Genomic DNA, 22007 nt, shown 5'->3' with positions numbered 1-22007 from the left:
GCATGGATTAGTCAGGACCCACAGGAGTCCTGTCACTTGAAAAGCCATAATATGACTTTCAAGCAGTTGTGGCTTTTGAGTAGTGACTGAGCAGGTATAGACATCAAATGATACTAGGAGTTACTGGTTATACAACAGTGCTTTACAAGGTTCTTGTAGCTATACTCATTCATATTTTGAAAATGTATATGCATTTACTAAGTAAAAATCAGAGCACACTGGATTTATGTGATGTCACAGGAATTCAGTGAATAAACGTTTTGGTAATAAAATTTCAAAAAAGGAGGGTTAAACAAAGTCATATAAATAAATTGACCACTGTTTAGAGTCAATACATGAAAATAACCTTAAATCTGTATTAGTCAGGGTTCTGCAGAGAGACACAACCACATAAAATTGTGTGCATTTTTTGTACACACACGCACATACACTAATATACATACATATATATGTACAAATATATATATGTACACATTATATATACACAATATACACAGAGAAAGAGAGAGAGAGACATTTATTATAAGAGATTGGCTCACATGTTTATGGAGACTGGCAAATTCACATCTGAAGTGTAGTCTGGCAGGCTTGAGATCCAAGAGAGCCGATAGTACAGATGAAATCTAAAGGCAGTCAAGTGGAGAATTCTTGGGGAGGGTCATTCTTTTTGTTCTGTTCAGGCTTTCAACTTATTGGATGAGGTCCATTCACATTACAAGGGTGATCTGCTTTACATTACCAACTAAAATGTTACTCAGTTAATCTAATCCAAATATACCCTTGCACAAACTCCCAGAATAATGTATGACCAAGTATCGGCACACCCATGGTCCAGTCACGTTAGCACATACAATTAACAATCATGATCTGGGGCACCTGGGTGGCTCAGTGGGTTAAGCATACAGGTTCGGCTCAGGTCGTGATCTCACCATTCATGAGTTTGAGCCCCACGTCAGGCCCTGTGCTGACAGCTCGGAACCTGGAGCCTGCTTCGGATTCTGTGTCTCCCTCTCTCTCAGCCCCTCACCTGCTCACACTCTGTCTCTCTTTCTCTCTCTCAAGAATAAATAAAAACTTAAAGAATGTTTTAAAAATAAAAATAAAAACAATTAATCATCATAATCTACTGAAGAGAGATAAAAAATGCCCTGTTTCCCAGGCTTGTTTGGCTAAAGAAATCTTTCTTTCTTTCTTTTATTAAATTTTTTAAATTAATTTTTAAAATTTTAATGCTTATTTTTGAGAGTAAAAGAGAGACAGAGCACAAGTGGGGAGGGGTAGAGAGAGAGAGGGAGTCACAGGATCTGAAGCAGACTCCAGGCTCTGAGCTGTCAGCACAGAACCCAATAAGGGACTCAAACCCACAAACAGAGATCATGACCTGAGCTGAAGTCGGACACTTACCCAACTGAGCCACCCAGGAGCCCCAAGAAATCTTTCTTTAAATCAGCATACCATGATACATTGACTTCCCAAAATACAAATATTTGTACGATACATTTACCTGGTTTTGGTTGAGTGTATAGACTACATATATGCCCCTAGGGCTACTATAACCAGCTGTTCACTTAAAACACCAGACATATATTCTCACAGTTCCAGAGGCTAGAATTTCAAATTTGAGGTGTCAGCAGATCTGTGCCTACTGTAAGACTCTCACTTCTTGCTTCTTCCTGGCTTTCTGCAGTAGCCATAGATTCCTAGCATTTCTTAGTTTGTAGCTGTATCACTCCAATTTCTGCCTCTGTCATTATGCATTGTGGTGACATCCATCTGCAGGCAGAAAAAAATGTCAAATTATGAGATATTTATAAAATATCTATATATGTACATTGAAAGCTTTTGAAAAAATGAGTGATTGATCCTTCTTTTTGGGACCCAGTGGGCCTCATTGGTCCCTCAGTATTCAGCATGAGTATTATGTAAAGGAACTATGCTAGGTGTTTTCTTTGTAAACAGCATTATGACCTATTTCCTTCTCAAATGTTTTTTAATGTTTATTTATTTCAGAGGGAGAGACAGGGTGTGGGTGGGGGAGGGGCAAAGAGAGAGGGAGACACGGAATCTGAAGCAGGCTCCAGGCTCCAAGCTGTCAGCACAGAGCCTGATGCAGGGCTCAAAGGCATCAATGCAAGACATGACCTGAGCCGAAGTCACTCAACCGACTGAGCCACATAGGTGATCCCGACATATTTCCTTCTTCTTAGGAGCTCTTATTCTAGTGAAGAAGACATATCAAATAAAAAATATAATGTGAATACTATCATCATACAATGAGATACATACTTCATTGGTCTACAGAGATACTGCACAATGAAGCTATTTGGCCTGAGCCAGGAAGAAGGAACCACTTGATTGCAGTTGGAAGGAGAGGCAAGAGTGAGAAAAAGAAGTGTGTGTGTGTGTGTGTTTGTGTGTGTGTGTGTGTATGTGTGTGGTGGAGGTGGGGGACAGTGTCTGTTAGTGGCAACAAGGATAGTGACACATAAATGTGGTGTTTGTTTTTGTTCCTAATAGCATTCTGAAAACAAGTTTACAGAATTTGATTGGATCACTTTTAAAACCTGATAGCTTTTTATTCAAACTTGTTCTCATCAGGAAGTAAAGGTCAATCTATTCGTGAAAACAAGAATTCAATCTACTCATTTTGTGCTATTGGATAAAAATAAATAAATGGACCATTAGGAAACAGTAAAACAGGTAATATGCACGTCACTACTTACATAAGAATTTAAAAAATGACTTCAATAAATTTGGGAAAGAATGACTTAGTACAATCTTCACAGAACAGTGACATTTTCATATTCCAGCCAATTAAAGAAGGGCAAAACAGAGTTGCTAGATGCTTCACAGGCCTGATTACAAGTAGCCAGAAGTCACAGTTAGATTGTATATTCTGAGAAGTCCCCAAACCACAAATGAAATGTTACAACACAATTATTTTAAATACTTTACAAAACTTGCAAAAAACATCAAGAATATTCAACATTTTAATATATAAATGAAATAAACAAAACAAATGTAAATGAAAAATAGAATACAAAATAATTTATAATGATCAGAGTAATAATTTTATTTTTTTCAAGTTTATTTTGAGAGAGAGAGAGAGAAACAGAGACAGTCAGTAGGGAAGGGCAGAGAGGAAGAGAGAGAGAATATCAAGCAGGCTAATTTATCAGTGTAGAGCCTGATGAGGGGCTAGAACCCACTAACCATGAGATCATGACCAGAGCCAAAATCTAGGGTCGGACTCTCAACCAATTGAGCCACCCATATGCCCCCAGAGTAATAATTTTAGAATCAAAGGATATATACAAATGTCCACATCAGGGATTTTAAGCAATGGACACCAATGGCCAGTCAAAGAATGGGAGAAGAGGGTTCAATAATCTGGGGAGTTAAAATCGAGACTGGCATAAACTGGGATCCTGAGTTTGAATTATCAATGACAAGGTGATCTAGATAAGTTTCTCCTGCCAGCAAAGGAAGCCCACAGATACACATCTTTGTCTGCTTTAGATCTAGTGGAAAAACTTACCCATTTAACAACTATTCAATGTCTACTATGTGACATGCAATTTTTTCTAAGTGTTTAAGATACATTACTGACCCCTCAAAACAGACTAAGATTTCTGTCATCATGGTAACGAGGTCCTGAAAGGGACAGAAAAGGGACTACATGGTATAATGTACCTGGATCACTTCTCTTTGGGACTCAGATACTCTTTCTGCCAGGAGTGTTGCCTGCTGGTTGCCAACTGTTTGAACCTGCTGTAGCAACTGCTCTTGGTCAAAAGTAATTGTTTTGGCCAAGCATGTCCTTCCCCTTGAGGCATCCTGCATCTAATGACAGGTATTACAGGAATACAAAGGTTCAGCTTCCTGGCCTCAGTTGGAAGAAAACTGAAGGAAGGTCTCTGTCTAACATCTCATAAAATCACCTGAAGACTTTGTTGAAATTCCATAAAAATTGAATTTCTGTTTTTCCCTAATTTTTCTTTTATCTCTCCTTTATAAGTGTTGTTGGTTCCCAATAAACTTACTGCCCACAAATCTCCATCTCAAAGCTTCTACCTTAGGAAAGCAGACCTAAGACTGTTGGTGCCAGGATTAATAAAGAAAGATGACTCTAAATTAAATTCTTGTTGTTTGGGGCATGTGGGTGGCTCAGATGGTTAAATGTCTAAATTCGGCTCAGGTCATGATCTCACAGCTTGTGGGTTGGAACCCTGCATGGGCTCTGTGCTGACAGCTCAGAGTCTGGAGCCTGCATTGGATTCTGTGTCTCCCTCCCTCTGCCCCTTCCCCACTCATACTCTCTCTCTCTCTCTCTCTCTCTCTCAAGAATAAATAAACATTAAAATTAATTTAAGGTTTGTTGTTTGATCAACCTGCCAACCAGATGGCAATGTGGAGCCTTATGGTTTGTAAGTTTGTAAGATACATACATATATACATACTCACTACTGGGTTAAGTACCATATCATGACTATGGGATATATATAATAAAGATAACTATTTTAAAAATTATATGTAAAGAAAAGATTGACAGGAAATATTATAAAATATTGGTTTTATTTCATTTGAATGAGATATAATTTCTCTTATTTCCATTCATTTTCCATTCTTTATTTTTAATTTTTTTTTATATTTATTTTTGAGAGAGAGAGAGAGAGAGAGAGAAAGAGCATGAGCAGGGGAGGAGCAGAGTGAGAGAGGGACACAGATTCCAAAGCAGTCTCCAGGCTCTGAACTGTCAGCACAGAGCCTGACACGGGGCTCGAACTCACAAGCTGTGAAGTCATGACCTGAGCCGAAGTCAGATGCTCAACCAACTGAGCCACCCAGGCGCCCCTCCATTCTTCATTTTTTAATCAGAAAATACATAAACTAAACTAATAAATTGAACTAAATATTAAAATTCAAGCTTATTTTTTAAATGTTTCTTATTTTTGAGAGAGAGAGTGCACATGCACATGCACTTGCTCATGAATGGGGCGAGTGGGGGAAGGGCAAAGAGAGAAGGAGACAGAGGATCTAAGAGGGCTCTGCCCTGACAGTGGAGAACCCTATGTGTGTGTGTAAGGGTGGGGGGGGGCGGGTTTGGGCTGGAACTCACGAAGTGAACTGTGAGATGATGACCTGAGCAGAATTTGGACACTTAGCTGACTGGCCACCCAGGCACCCCTTGAAACTCAAGTTTATTAATGTTAAAGTTACTATCACTGTTATCAGCATGCAATAGATTTTAGAGTAAATGCCCATTGAATGTCATACACCTTTAAATTTATCTCTAGTGAGATTCTTCAATTTTATTAAGCATTAAAATGCACATTTAATGCCATAGATCTAGATTTTATAAAACTTTTTATTATTGTTCTATTGATTTTTGAGAGAGAGAGAGAGAGAGAGCATGAGTAGGGGAGGGACAGAGAGAGACAGGGAGACACAGAATCTGAAGTAGGTTCCAGGCGCTGAGCTGTCAGCACAGAGCCTGACGTGGGGCTCGAACCCACAAACCACCAGATCATGACCTGAGCCAATGTTGTACACTTAATGGACTGAGCCACCCAGGTGTCCCTAGATTTAATAACTTTTTATATATTTTCATATTTTATAATCATGTGATATGTCTAGCCACAAAGAGCTGCACTGGTATCATGAAAACAGCCATTTCATCTACTTTCTAGTTTATGATGAGTAAATCACACTTTTTCTATGCAATTCCCTCTAGATGTTCTGCATTTTTTGTGTGACACAATCACTGGCTAAGGGTAACAATTACCAATCAATAATCTCCTTCCCTAGTCCCCTCTCCACATCATCCCAGTCCTCCTGTAGCATAAAATTACATTTTCTGCACTAAAGATGATCAATAACCTCCTAATTGACAAAAGCAGCATCTTTTTTTTGCTCTTAGATTACTTGATAGAGTATCTCAACCTTGACGACCCTTCATTGTGTGGACTGTTTGTTATGTTTAGTTGTGACCTAATAGCCTCTTTTATGCTGTCTTCTAAAATCAGACTCAACTCTCATATCCATGATAATTAATTCCTCCTTTAAAGGCTTAGCTAGTATTTTCTCTTCCTTTCATTTCTATTGCCAGTTCTCCAGAAAAGTACACTCATCATCTTCCCACAGGCTAATTCAACATCATTCTGTTATACTTCTTTTCCATCTTGCCTTCCACACACCAGATCATTTACCACTGCTGCTGCCAGACTAATATTTCAAAACTGCAGTTCTGTTCCTAGCAGTCCCTTCCTCAAACAATTCACTGGCTTATTCATAGGATTTGTAGTTCTTCAATGTATAGCCCAATTTGCTTTCTACTTCCCTTATACATAATGATCTTCAGCTTTGTTGTCTGCTTCCTCCCTCAGAATATTTCAGGTACCCCATGAGTTTACTCCTAACAAGGAATTGGCATCTCCTTTCTTCTCTAGGTGAATTCCTCAAAGATCTTGTTTAAATATTACTTGCCCTATGATGTTTTTCTTGATAATCCCTGGATACCAACTATGCACATGGATCATTATTTCTGCTCATTCTACCAGGACCTTTGCAATTCCAAATTTCCCTGCCTGCGGTGATATTCTCTAAATGTTTTCAGGGCTGGATTTTCCTTGGTCTTCATGTCTTGGCTCAGGATGTCATCTCCTCATGGATATCTTCCTTGCCTTAAACCAGAATAATCATCATAACACTTGTCATTGTCTAAAATATCTCTATGTTGTGTTTATTTGCCTTTTATTTTTACTAGTGTCAACTCTATGGAAACAGGACTCTTTTTATGTTTGTTGTATCAACATAATTTTTGAGATCAGTTTTAGGTTCACGGCAAACCTAGGGGGAAGGTATATATAATCTCCTGACCACACACATGCATAGCCTTCTCCATCAATATCCCCCACCAGAGAAAATACTAACTCTCAAAAATAAGCCTAAGTTTTAGCTCAATATATATAGCAATTTTATTATAAAACTATTTTAAATGTTTGGACTCAAACCTATGATAACAATTATAAGACATTTTATTTTAGCATTCATTCTATCCATCAGGTTCAAAAACAACAAAATTTTTTAGCAAGTCCACTTCCAGATATTTCCTTCAAACTGAAAGTGAAATATATAGCAACATTTAAAGAAAAACTCTCCTCATGGAATAGCGCTGAATGGTACCATGCCCTTCTTTCTTGGAGATATAGACCCTTAAAATAATTGAGTTTTACCAAAGACATCCAGAAGTTTCTCTAAATATACTAGAGTGGGATCATTGTGACACAATAACATATGCCACAAACTACCAAAGGCTGTAAAATGTGCCACCAGTATAAATTGTTTTAAAAACAGAGTTGGGCAAGTATTTGGAAAAAAGAAATATTGAAGGGCAGACCCGCTAAATCAAAAGGAAGCGATGGGCAATAAATGCCAAGCTACTGAGTTCTTGTAAGATTTACTGCAAATTCTTACTGTGCAGTAGCCTCATTTTTTTTTCCTGTGAAGAAAATGAAGTTATTATAAGGTATCATGCCAAATCTCATGAAATGTCATGATACGGCACTAAAAAATGATCACTTTTGCATGGAGCTCCTGAAAATGGTCTTATCAATGGCTGTAGCATTAAAACACCCCAGTGAACTACAGCTATTTTTAGAAAAAAAAATTTGTTGACTAATTTCATATTATTTAATTTCTTAATATAGGACATTTTGTTATTTCCTATTTTTGATATTAAAATTTATTTGAAAGTCTTCCTCTGATGTGTCATTGTTTATGGAAACTAACCTGTTATTTTTTAATGAGGAAGATATTGACTCTTTCCTAAACAGGGCATGTACTAAGCTTTGTTGTTCCAGTGAATGACAGGCACTTCAGTTTTCATCACTTTCCTTGACCCTGTATTACTAAATATATTTATTTATATTGACTGACAAGTGAGATTTGCTTGATAAAATTAAATTCCCTGGCCTATGCAGAGATGTGGCCCATGGCAAAGATGTTATAAATACTATAACAACTTCACCTAAAAACATTCAGTCAGATTCAATAAGGCTACAACTGAATTCTCTAAGCCACCAATACACATTCTTTCTGCAAACCTCTTGTATTGAATCATTCCATAATCTTTTTCTCAAACTGTAAAATTTAGAATCAACCTTGGATGGTCTTCTCCCTCACACCTACTGTAATGTCCCACCACTGAAATCTCCCTGGACTGACTGTCATGTTTCTGGGTATTAGAAAGGCTATCAACACTCAGTCTTCAGCTGTTGGCCCCTTCAGGGATGTCTTGACTTCAGTGGACTACCTCAGCCAAAGTCATGCTGCTGCTGGTGAGACCCACATCCAAGGACTAAATGCATAGGCAGCATAGAAGCTCACTCATTGAGCCCAATGCAGGACATCCTGACCAGTTATTTCAGCCTCAGGAAACTCTTTTTGATCTGTTGAAACTCTTTGGACTAAATCACAGCTGGATTTATCCCTCTGCCCATCCTTATTTCCTCTTTCCCCTTTCTAAAGGTATTGATACCATTTGATCCTTAATAAACATCCTGAATGATAAACTGTCTCAAAGTCTGCTTCTCAAAGAATCCTATTTGCAATACTCTCATGCATTACCCCTTAAATATTTCAGCTGTACCTCTAATTATGTAAAAAAAAATCATCTAGTTTTATAGCCTCTATTGATCCTGCCTCATTATCATTTTTATCATTGAATAGGAGGTCAGAGAGACCTCCTAACTGAGGTTGCCTTTTCTAGTTCTGTACCTTTTAAGTACATACCCCACACAACTAGAAAGAGCTTTAAGGCAAAATAAATTGTCTCTTTTTATTCCCTCAGTGATCACTCAACAACTACAGAATAAGGTTTAATCTCCTCAAAATTTCATGCCCAGTCTTCTCTTTTAAGACATTGCCTACTTTCCCAGACTTAGTATCTTTTATTCAAACTTGCACACCCTGGAATTCAGCTTTGCTAAGTGTCTGTTCTTCCCTTAATGACTGCTTCCTCAATATTTACATTGTTGTCTCTTCCTGGAACATCATTCTTTGTCTCGTTATTTTGCCTTCCCAGGTACCACTAAAGCCATATTTTCTCTGTCATGCCTTTTCGAATTAAACCCTGACTTCCCAGAGTGAGTTGGGTGTCTTCTCTTCTCTGCCTCCACAACTCTCTCCCTCTCTCTCTCTCTCTCTCTCTATATATATATATATACACACACACACACACACACACACACACACACGTATATATTTCAAAAGACATTGTCATGTTGTTGTATAACTTTATCCATCCACTATTAGAATTTGGTTTTCTGATAGGAGTGAATTCCTTTGCATCTCTATCAAAGGCATTGGCAGATAGGCAATTTATGTAGGCCCGAATGACTAATGAACACATTAAACAATCCATTTCTTCAGTTGAAAATAATTATGGTTAGTAGAGAAACAATGCAATATTGATGTATATGGCCCTTCATTTGTCCAGTAAATTTACAGTCATCTGATAAATTTTACATCTGAAGACCCTATGAAGTGGACAACTGTCTACAGGATTTTTATGTTCGAAAAATGACTAAAAGAGGGTTACAGAAGATAATATTTAGTCTGGTATGATTTGTAAAACTGCTATGATCTTTTTACAAAAATTTGGCATTAACATTGGAAAAAAGAAATGTTATAAACCAAAAAATATTTTTTCCTCTCCTTAATATGAATTAATGTAGCAAAAAATCTATCAAATGGCATGTGCCCAACATGTGCGGATTGGCTGAATTGAATATGATGTTCCACCTTTACATTTATATTACAGGTATGCAACTTAAGCCAGAAAGTCACACTTCTTGCAACATTTTACATATTTAAATACATACATATACATTTTACTATTGTACACTTCTAAATTCAGAAAGGACAAATAAAAGGACAAACTACAATTTCTCTGGTTTTTCCTATTTTTTTTTTCAAGTTCTTTTTTTTTTTACCCATCTTATCTTTAAATTAACTTGTAGGGTCTAAATCAATATCTTTCCAGGGCTTTTGTTACCTTATCTTGATTCGGTGTTTCTGAACTAATGATGAAAATGCGGTTTATGTTTAGATTTAGCTTTTCAATTTGAACCAAATGAAGGACAAACATGATTCTTCAGACTATAGCTTGCTTTTAAGTTTTAAAATCATCATTTTCTGTTTTAGTAACATAGCGATGTTGTTGTTCTTTTTCCTCTTATTATTATTTAGAACGTTTTAAGTAATTCTTTCCAGCATTATTGTTGCCCTTTGCAGATTCTCCTTGCCGGAAATTTAAACGTTAAAAAAAAAAATCATTCTCCAAAAACTGTTGAGTTGTCTATAAATGTTAACCAGCACGATTTTCTGTGATTACTTGCATCAGACTCACTAAGAACATGTGGCATCCCTTCTATTCAAAGTCACACATTCTTTATAAAATAATATATAATTGTCTATAAGCTGTGACGACATTCTTTAAAAAGAATATGATTCTGCCTTCAGAAGAATAATAATTGTTATAATAATACAGAATATGATATTATTGTAATATTATTATATGATAATTACAATGAGGTTTTCTTCACTGGAAGAATAGATAATTTGGGATTTGAGAGGATTTTGTGTTTCACATAACTACTTTTTAGACTATCTTTTCAACTGTTCCTCTTGCATTGTCTCACTTAGATCCTACCTATCTGGGTCACGCTATCTATTCACGGTCACCTTCTCCTCGGTTCATACTAAAGGCAGCATGCAGAACTGAATACACACGTTCCAGCGGCCTGACGGTGCACAGTTGCAATGGGACTGCCATAACTTAGGTTTCTGCTACTGCAGCCTAAAGTCACTTTAGCTTTTGAAGAGTTGTTGTGCTGGAACATATGATTCATGTAGCCAACAGAACTTGTAGATATGAAATGCTTCCTTTTCAAATACTCATATTTTCTTCCAGTATTGTTCACCCTTCTCTGATTCCTCTGATTCGTCACTTCTTTGTAAGTCTTTCATGCTTCTCCCATATTTGTTCCTTTGTGTCCTTCAGAAGCATATAAATGGCCTTTATGATACATTGTTTTTATGACACATGCTTTCAGGTTTTTTGTGATTGTTGTTGTTATTTTCTTTTGTTTTTCCCAAAGAAAGTTCGTGAAAGACAGCTGGTCTTTCACAGCTGGTCCATCATGTATATCCCTAAACACACACACAAACCCACACCTTATGCAATTAAATTGAGGGCTGTTTTATTAATTTTTTTCAGCATTTAATCAATGCCAAGCACATACTTAATAGATCCTCAACTCATTTCTGCACTAGTTGCTCAAATTAAAAAATTAAAATTAACAAAAGATAGAAATATGACTTCACCAACTCCAAGACCAAATATTAACAATTAAAAATTGGATGAAACATAAATATTCAAAATTTTCAGAATTGAAAGAACAGAAAATCATAATGCCCAATGTAGTTAAACAAAAATATATAAACCATCTTAAATACCAGTTTTTAGATAACATTATTAAGTTACATAATGAAAAAAATCAAATCATATGTTACGTTTTAAAAGAAGGCTAAAAATGTGTTTTGAGGTAGATTAGAGCTACAAATGCAACAATTTGGATGAATAGTTTCAAATCTCATTAATTCATAACTTTGGGTTTCTTTTCAAAGCTATATCTCCAAAAAATAAACAGTTTACAACCTTAGGAGATTCTTGGACAGCTCGACTGCTTTTGGAAAAACACCTTAGATTAAATAAATGTCTTATTTGTCAAAATTTTAAGACATACAGATTAGCTGAAGTAAATACACCAACATTTAAGAGTGATGGTAAATGGTTGAGGAACTGATGAACATTTCCTAATGTTTTGTTTATGTCTATTTTAAACTTTATTTAATAAGGAGATAATGCTTTAAACAAAACCTCAGTAGCAACTATTTGAAAGCATATGAAAAATAGTACTTTAAAAATAAATCCTAAAACATTTTTTAAATTAGTCCAATGAGACTTATGTATCAATTAATTTTAAGACACAGTAGTATAATGAATGACATTAATGAAAAAGTGAGTATCTTGCCATTTGCAACAACATGGGTGGGCCTAGAGGGTATTATGCTAAGAGAAATGGGTCAGATAAAGAAAAATATTTTCTGATTTCACTTATATGTGGACGCTAAGAAGGAAAACAAATGAATACAAACACAAACAAAAAGAAGAAACAGACCCATAAATACAAATTGATGGTTGTCAAGGGGGAGGGGATGAGCAAAATAGATCAAGAAGAGTGACAGATACAGACTTTCAGTTATGAAATGAGTAGGTCATGAAAACAAAAAGTACATCAAAGGGAATATAGTTATTGGTATTGTAATAGCATTGTATGGTGACAGATGGCAGCTGCACTTGTGTGTGGTGACCACAGCATAATGTGTAGACTTGTCATATTACTATGTTGTACAACTGAAATTAATGTAACCTTGTATGTCAACTATATTCCTGTAATTTTTTTCAAAACAGTACTCACTGGCCACATGAGATAGTATAAGACACTTACCAGAATGATGAAAACACAGATTAGCAATGTCAGGTAGAGTGATTAAAAAAACACTGTTACACTAAGGCAATTAAATTATAAACATTAATGAGAATGAATGAGTAAACTTTTTCACAATCAATGAATGACATCAGTGAATCTCACAAATATAAATTTAACTGAAAATAGACGGATAAATGATGTAAAACTGGGGGCGCCTGGGTGGCGCAGTTGGTTAAGCGTCCGACTTCAGCCAGGTCACGATCTCGCATTCCGTGAGTTCGAGCCCCGCGTCGGGCTCTGGGCTGATGGCTCAGAGCCTGGAGCCTGTTTCCGATTCTGTGTCTCCCTCTCTCTCTGCCCCTCGCCCGTTCATGCTCTGTCTCTCTCTGTCCCAAAAATAAATAAACGTTGAAAAAAAATTAAAAAAAAAAAATGATGTAAAACTGGTAAGTGTAAACAATGGTGATAGAAGTCAGGATACAGGGTCATTCAGGGAAGAGCAATCACTGGAAAGGCATAAGAAGGAGCATCTGGTCACATCTTTTATGTATTTATTATCAAGCTGTGGTTCTGGGAGCAATCACTTTGAGAAAACCCATTGTGCTCAACATTTGTGATTTGTGTATTTTTCTGCATGTGTGTTATACTCCAGAATTTTACCTTTTTAAAAAGGGACTATGTTAGATAGAATAAGAAACTATTTTAGTATTTTATAGGTTGGAAAAGGAGCCACAGTTGATCTTCGTTTAAGATTAAGGTTAGATAGAGGTAAGTTCAGTTTCTAAACAATTCCTAGAAGAGTATCCTACTTCCTACACAGAGAAAAGAGAGGGGATGGGGTGAAAATTCATGTGACTTAAAAGGTGGATTCATGATTTTTGTAACTGTATTTTATATGCATGCTTACCAAATTTTCCTCATTTCTAAACGTAAGTAGAAAGTGAATTCATTCTCAGAATATCTGAGAACCAGAGTATATTGAAGTTGGAGTGACATCCTCTTAGATTAGAAACATATTTACCAAAATATGTTCATAGACCAAAAATATCATTGTGAAAAATATAATAAAATTTGAGTTTTTATTTGTGACAAAGCCAGGGATTTGAAAAATTAATATTCTCTTGTTTTGTTCCAATTAAAATATCTGATTTAGGAAATTATTTTAATCCAGATTATATTTCCATGTACATTGGTCTAAAGTGCAAGCACAAGTTAATGGGAAATAAGTGATTGGTTAATTAAGCCCAGCACAAAAAGGGAAGTGATTCTTTTTTCGCAAAATAGGGAAGTGAGAAAGAAATGACATTGCATTAAAAAAGAAATAATTTCATCCAAGAAAGTGTATGCTATTACTTGTTTTTGGGTTGGTGTTTTCACTAACATATAGGGTCAGGATATAACTTAGGGTGGGCCAGACAAGTAAAGTTTTTTCTTATTTCACTTGATGTGAAGCAGATTCAGATTATGAAGTCCCTGGAGAATGTGAAAGAACAAGAATACAAAATATAAGCCAGTAGAGAGAAATTGAAGATACCCAGGGGCTTCAGTAATTTAAGTAGGCAAAAGGTATTCCTGAACTCAGATTCAGGTTAAGGATTTCAACTTCCCTGTATCATTTACTGGTTTTTAGTCCGCTTTATGGAAAATGCTATCAAACTTCGATTTCTACTATCTTATAATCAGGGAATTTTCAGAAATCTTTATTTCAGACAATGCCAGGATTCTGGGTAGGGGGAAAGAGAATGGAAAATAGACCACCAAAGACAGCATTTAAGACTTCTAGTTAGACATGGAACTCACAGAAATGAAAGCATTTGGAGTTTAGAGATGAGGTTCTAATACGTCTTTTTACATAACCATGAATGCACAGAAAACAATGATCAGTTTTAAGTGAAGGATAATAGGCAGCAATTTCATGCTGATGGTATGCAGTTGACTTTTTAAAATAAATTTGGATTCATTTAATTCTGTGTTTGGTATGTGTTACTGGTGCAACTGTCCACAGCTCATGAAAGGCAATAAGGTGTTTCTCAACTGTGACTGTTAGTAAAAATATTCACGATAGAAAATAAGAACAGTTATTTTTTAAAAAGCGCACACAATACTTGCTAATACAGAGAGCATACATTATGTACCATTATTTTTAAAGTTGCAATATAGAATTACCTATGTAATGAAATAATACTCTTCAGTGGGCCTGACAATACATTTCTCTTGTGCTGCAGTGTTCACAGATTTTTGAATCAAACTCTCCACACATCTGAGGTATTTAGCCTTTAAAGTGCGTTCACCTCTGTCCGTTACTTCTAAACTCAGTCATGATGAGAGGCAAAATACATTTTGAAGGAACAGAATGTAATTCATTACCAACTGCAATTGTTCCTGGTCTAGAAATCCAGTTGTGGTACTTGAAGATCAACAAAAGCAATAGCACAGCAGCATGACACAGACTCTGAACTCCAAAGCTCAACAGCCAGATTTCAAACTCCTAGCTCCTCTGTCACTAGCTGTGTGACCCTGGGCAAATCACTTAATGCCTCCATACCTTAGTTTTCTCATTGTAAAATAGGGGTATTAATAATAATCCTACTTCATAGGGTAGGATGAAATGGATTCTCAGTTGTAAGTGCTTAGAGTCAAATCTGGCAAACTTAAGAGTATCATATTCATAAATCTAAAACATTAGCACATGACTCCAGTCCCCACTTTCTTCAACTCAATACATTTCAGGCCAGAAACACTGCCCTGGTGACTGTCTGCTTTCTCAAGAGCTGCAATTATTTTCCTCTAACTCTAAATGGGAAGGCCAGGCTTCACTACGGTGCTCATGACATGCACAATTGCTCACTAAATGCTTCTTGGGTCCTATTATACTCTGTCATCATGTTCTTCCTGTCTTTTAGGAATTCTATTACCCCTTTTTGAATCTCCCATATGTTTTCTGATTTGCATGATTTATTGATCTATTATGTATTTTATGCTGCCAAGTGAATCAATCTATCGATCTATCTACCGTCATTTTTTGAGCGCTCTCTCCACAACTACAGTGCTAACTGCTTTTCTCCTGTTTAACCCTCACAATAGCATTTAGGGGGTAGAACCCATCATTATTCATATTTTTCAAGTGAGAAAAGTAAGACTCACAGTCCAAAGTTAAATACCACAGGTTAGGCAGAGTTCATACATGAACACATTAGGAGACTATGATGTCAAGTTTTCCCTGGCAGAGGGAAAGGAGTAAATCAAAAAGAGAGGCAGTTATCTTCGGGGTCTGTGATTCTCCTTAGAGAAATGCTGTCCTCTTTTGCTCTATTTATTCATTCTTCCTCTCCTCCTCATTTCAACATGGATATCATAGCAATCTTACGTTGGGGAAAACCAAGCTAGCATCTCTCATTTTGTTACCACAAAACTTAACTTTCCAATTCCTGTAACTATGCTGAAGCAGATAGATATGGTTAAATAATTCATTCAGCCTATGGGGTGCCTAGGTGGCTCAGTTGGTTAAGCGTCCAACTTCGGCTCAGGTCATGATCTCACAGTTGGTGGGTTTGAGCCCCACATTGGGCTCTATGCTGATAGCCAGAGCCTGGAGCCAGTTTTGGATTCTGTGTCTCTCTCTCTGCCCCTCCCGGCTCACACTCTGTCTCTCTCTCTATGTCTCTCTCTCTCTCAAAAATAAATAGACATTAAAAAAATTTAAAAAATAATTGATTCATCCTCCATTAATATGACATATTATTCAATGCCAGGAATGGTTTAAAATGTAGGGATATAGCAGTGAATAAAACAATAACAATAAAGAAAACCAAAGTCCTTGTAACAAAAGGAACAGACTGTATATCGATATATAGATTATGTACATATGTACACATAGTATAATATCAGTTAAAGGCATTATATTCTTTTAAAAACTACCTTACATAGTAATTGACATTTTATATACTTTTTAAAAATTATTAATTGCCATGGTGACATGTAAATAATTACAAGGTAATTATAGTATGCTTTGAAGCTTCAAAACATTGCTCACGATTCATTGGCTCTATTATTATACAGACACAAGAGATTATCTTATCAGAATCACTATACAAAGATGGTCACATGTAATCATAATCATGATCCACAGAGAAATTTCATAGTTACTTCAAGTATGAAAGTGTGTTAAATAAAAATAGAATAACAAGTAATGAACTAGTTGCAGATCTAAATTGTGCTGGTGTCTTAGATGGTGGCCCAGAAAGCCACCTAGACAAAATAATTAATGCACTTATATATAGCTTTCTGTCAATTGAAAGAATTTACCATTCTATTTCTGAGGCAAACTGGCAAAGGCTGCTTGAATAATTCCAAAGTAATATTAAAAAAAACCATTTTTCTTGTCATAAGTATATTTAAGATTCTTGAATTGCCCCTTTATATATATGTTTGTTGTATCCTAGACCTATTAAAAAGGAAAAATATTTATCCAACTCTCAACTAAACGTGTAGGCTAAAACTTGTATATTAGCAATTCAATTTGTTTTGTTTTTTATTTAAAAAAATTAATGTATATTTCTGAGAGAGAGACAGACAGAGCAAGAGTGGGGGAGGGGCAGAAAGAGAGAGAGACACAGGATCTGAAGCAGGATCCAGGCTCCAATCTGTCAGCACAGAGCCTGACTCGGGGCTTGAACCAACAAACTGTGAGATCGTGACCTGAGCCGAAGTTGGACGCTTAACCGACCACTGGCCACCCAGGTGTCCCCAATTTGTTTTCTTAATACTTATAACATAATTCCTAAAAATGTATAACCAGAACTACAACTTAAGTATCACTGTATTTTGACATAAAGAATATTTTTTAAAAGACTTTTTATTTGCATTTGACCAATTAAATGTTTTTAATTATTGTTGCTTAAATAATGGATTGTATGGATATTGATTTGTAAAGTCCATCTTAGCTCACGTGACAAAGAGAAGAGTAGTATTTGTAGATGTAGACTATAACATGTTATTCAGAAAACAGGAATAACTGCTACGTCAGGATGTAGAGGAGGCAATGTAATCCAAATTCCCAAAAAGAAAGAGATTACAAAGAAAGTAGAAGCAGTATCAATAGGTTATCAAAGATACATACCAGAAAAGAGTATTCTTAATCTTCTCATATGCCCCTCTTTAATATGAAAATGGGTTGAAATGCTATAAATTCAGTGTTTTGTATTTATGCCCAAAAAGGAAATTACATTAAGTTACATATATCCAAGTAAAATAGCCCAAGAAGGGAGGAGGAATTTGTCCAATTTGTCATGTAAGTTCAGAATTCACAGCCTCAAATCAAAGTGAATCAAAACACTAATCCTTGTAACTTGAATTTTGTATAAATATTCATAGAAATTCACTCTATCTTAAAAAAGTTAAAAAAAAAGAAATTCACTCTATTTTGCAGATTTTAAGTTTTCATTTAGATATTTTCATTAATCTCAGCTCAAATCACTGAGATCTGTTAGTTCTAACCAAGCAACATGGGATGCTTAAAAAACAAATATAACAAAACAAACATAAGTGACTTATAGCAACCTAATATACAACAATATAATTAAAAATTTCCAAGGCCATTTTATTATAGTGTAATAAGCAACCTGTAAATGATACAAGTTAAAGTTTTTAGATTTCTGACATTGTGTTTTGTTTTTTGTTGTTGTTTTTGTTTTTTGAGAGAGAGAGCAGGGGAGGGGCAGGAGAGGGAGATTCTTAAGGAAGCTCAATGCCCAGCATAGAGCTAACGTGGGACTTGATCTCATGACCTGAGATCATGACCTGAACTGAAATCAAGGATTGGATTCTTAACCAACTGAGCTACCCAGGTGCCCCTCACATGTTTTTATCAAATATCTCATTTTATTTACCATTTCCCATTGGATGTTTTAAGAAGATATTTATGGAACTATTTGCTTGATTTTTCCAGCAGGAATTTTATATTACTAAGTCTTGTTTACAGCTAAGTATTATACTTTCTGACATTTCTAAATGATAATTTTAAACAAATCAGCTTGCTTTCTTTTTTTAAGTTTATTTACTTAATTTGAGAGAGAGAGAGAGAGAGAGAGAGAGAGAGAGAGAGAGAGGCAGGGAGAGAGAATCCCAAGCAGATTCTGTGCTATCAGTGCAGAGCCCAACATGGGGCTCAAACTCATGAACCATGAGATCATGACCTGAGCTGAAATTAAAAGCCAGACACTTAACCAACTGAGCCACTCAGGCATCCAACAGATCAGCTTTCTAAACTGTCATACATTTTGAAGTCCTTAGGATACAGTTGCTTGCAAGGAAAGAGATTTTGTACATGCCGTTCATAGCATACTTACTTACCATTTAAAAACTTGAGTGAGGCATTCCCAACACCCTGGTTTATATCCTTTTAACTAACTTTCCTATATCCCTACATTATTTTAGCCAATTTTTCAGGAAAACTTGGCAATGACAGCCTTTTTTTTTTCTTCTTAAGTCCACTATCATTCTGCTCCACTATCATTGTCCTACTATTTCTAAAGTCTTTGGCATATATTCCATATTCTTTGTTTTTGTACACCTCTTATCCCTGAAAATATACAAGATTTTACTTTTTACAAAATTCCTAAAGGAGAGAGCCTTTTGAAAAATAAACCGGGTCCTTTTTCCTTTTTATCAAGGAGGCTGTGGAAGTAGCGAAGGGGGTAAAAGGAAAAACGCTTGCAGACGTTCTGAATGCCCAGTGCAGCTGACCATCATTGTTCCTGTACAGCTCAGTTACATCCCTTGGGATTTAACTGAGAATATTCAATGGCAGCTATGACACAGTAACACAAAAATCTACACACAACTGTCAGAGTTTTCACATAACTCCAGTTCAACAAGCCAATGGAAAAAAGACAAGATTTACCTTTTCTGTTTCCTCAGGCCTTTTTGTGAGCTTAGCCCAACTCACCTGAGTTAGAAATCTTACCCGGCTCTTTCTAATTTTCCCACAGTGGAAGCCAAGAGTCAGGAAACTTGAAATCCAGAACTTTTGTCTGGATTCCCCAGGTTCTTTGATTTGTACCTCTTTCCTAGGGACAGTTCCTGTTTGAAGCATTTATTTATACCAAGATTTCCACTCTTGCATCTGGATCTTTAATAAAAGAATGTGTATTGCACTGGGAATAGGAACATTTTGAGAAATTCAGCATGGAATGTTAATCTCACTAAGGGTATCTTTATAAGACTTTGTCTGGTCCCAGCATGTTTTCCTGACAGCGGGCCAAATGAGCTATTCCAACAAGTCCCCTTAGGGACTACTCAATACTCCTCTGCTTACTTCAGCAAGCTGTGAACTCACCTGCCCTGCCAAATCTGGGGTTTCCAAACGACTAGAAAATGGCATCAAATAGAACCAGTGAAACAAGGCCAATCCATAATTAGTTGATTTTTAATGGCTATGACCAGGTCTGTAATACCTCAATAGTTGCTGAATATGTGAGAGCAATGAATATTTTATTTTGTGTTAATTATTTTTAAAGTACATATAAAGGATGGAGTTAATTATACAGTTCATAGAATATTATAATCATTAATTTGTTTAAGAACCAAACAATGTTTGTCTTTCCAATTTAATTTATTTATTTATTCAGGCACTTATCGCTCCATTTTGCCATTGCCTGATTTCTAACCATCCCAATAAGGTAATCATATTAATGTGTTTGGTGTGCATCCTTCCATTAGTATGTATCAGGCTAAAATATTTGTCCTTTTTTTAGCTTGATAAAGTTTTTACTAATACAAATGATCCTGTACAATAATCTGCAATATTCTTTTGATTTGTTTGTTTCATTCCACAGTGTTGTTCTGAGTTCATCCAGTCTGTTGTTTTGGGTTTTCTTTCTTTGTTTTGCTCCGGTCTATGTTAATACACTCAAGTCTGTTGCTCCCAGCTGCCATGTGGTATTCAGCTGTGCACATCAGCCACATTTTTGTTCATACCCTCCTATAATTTGTATACCCTCCTATAATTTATATGAGAATTTATTCGGGATATATATCTAGCAGAAGAGTTGCTGGGTTACAAAGAGTATGTGCATTTTATTTAACGGAAAAACTACTAGCTTTGCTCCAGGGAAAAAGCAGAGTGTAAGTCTTACTATGCCCCTAGTTCTGAAACAGAGAAGTTTGTACTACCCAATTTTCTAACTTTTTGTCTTCTAATTGACATTAATTGATTTTTCAATGTTTTTTAACAGTTTTATTGATATGTAATTGACATACAAGAAACAATATGTATAGATTGTATATCTTGTAGATAGGTATTGACATGTAAAATAACCACCACAGTCAAGGAGTGAAAATATCCATTACACCTAAAATTTTCTTCAAGTCCTTTTGCAGTGTTTCCTTTTCCTACCTAGTTGTGTTGGTTTCTTTCCCCCATTTACTACAATGACTAAAGACCCCACTGTTATCCTGCATAGTACAGGTGAATACTGGCATTCTTGTATCGTTCTTCATCTTAAGTAAAAAGTTTTCAGGTGCCTTTTATCAGTTTGAGGAAATTCTTTTCACTTTCTAGTTTACTAAGACTTTATGAGGAATGGATGTTAGATTTTACCAATGCTTTTTCTATACTTGTAACTTATACGATAATGTAGTTATTCTTTTTAAGTTTGTAAATACGGTGAATTACATTGCATGATTTTTTTTTTTAATTCCAGGGAGATAAAGAGAGAGAGAGAGTGAGTAGGGAGAGGGGCAGAGGGAGAAAAAGAGAAAATCTAAAGCAGGGTCCACACTCAGCATGAAGCCTGATGTGGGGTGCAATCCCACAAACCTGCACCCTGAGATCAAGACCTGAGCCAAAATCAAGAGTCAGACACTCAACTGACTGAGCTACCCAGGCACCCCCAATATTTGATTTCTTAATGTTAATCAACCTTGCATTTCTGGGATAGAGACCAATAAATCATGATGTATTGTCCTTTGTATATACTGTAGAATTTTATTAAATTCTTAAAATAATATTTGTATCTATGTTCATAAGGGATACTAAGCTTTAGTGTTCTTTTTTAAAATATTTTAGTGTGTAGGCGTTTTATTATTATTTTGTCCTTAAACATTGGTAGCATGATGGGGCGCCTGGGTGGCTCAGTCGGTTAAGCGTCCGACTTCAGCCAGGTCACGATCTCGCGGTCCGTGAGTTTGAGCCCCCGCGTCAGGCTCTGGGCTGATGGCTCAGAGCCTGGAGCCTGTTTCTGATTCTGTGTCTCCCTCTCTCTCTGCCCCTCCCCCGTTCATGCTCTGTCTCTCTCTGTCCCAAAAATAAATAAACGTTTGGAAAAAAAAAAAAATTAAACATTGGTAGCATGCTTAAATGAAGACATATGGTTCTGAGTTTTCTCAGGGAAAGGACTTTTAACCAAAAGTTCAACTCCTTTGTAATATAGGCTACTCAGTTATTTGTGT

General features: G+C 36.0%; 1 long non-coding RNA gene across 1 annotated transcript in view; it reads right to left on the bottom strand.

Moving 5' to 3' along the window:
- Nucleotides 1–321: 321 nt before the first annotated feature.
- LOC147584248 (uncharacterized) overlaps nt 322–22007 on the bottom strand; it is a 108163-nt gene continuing 86477 nt past the window's right edge. The window contains exon 2 of the long non-coding RNA XR_015245351.1: nt 322–1773. This is a non-coding gene — a long non-coding RNA (uncharacterized LOC147584248). The remainder of the gene's footprint in view (nt 1774–22007) is intronic.

Source organism: Puma concolor, chromosome A1, assembly GCF_028749965.1.
Source record: "Puma concolor isolate L17-30 chromosome A1, mPumCon1.1.hap2, whole genome shotgun sequence".
NCBI classification, from domain to species: Eukaryota; Metazoa; Chordata; class Mammalia; order Carnivora; family Felidae; genus Puma; species Puma concolor.
This window is presented reverse-complemented; position numbering and strand designations above follow the sequence as displayed.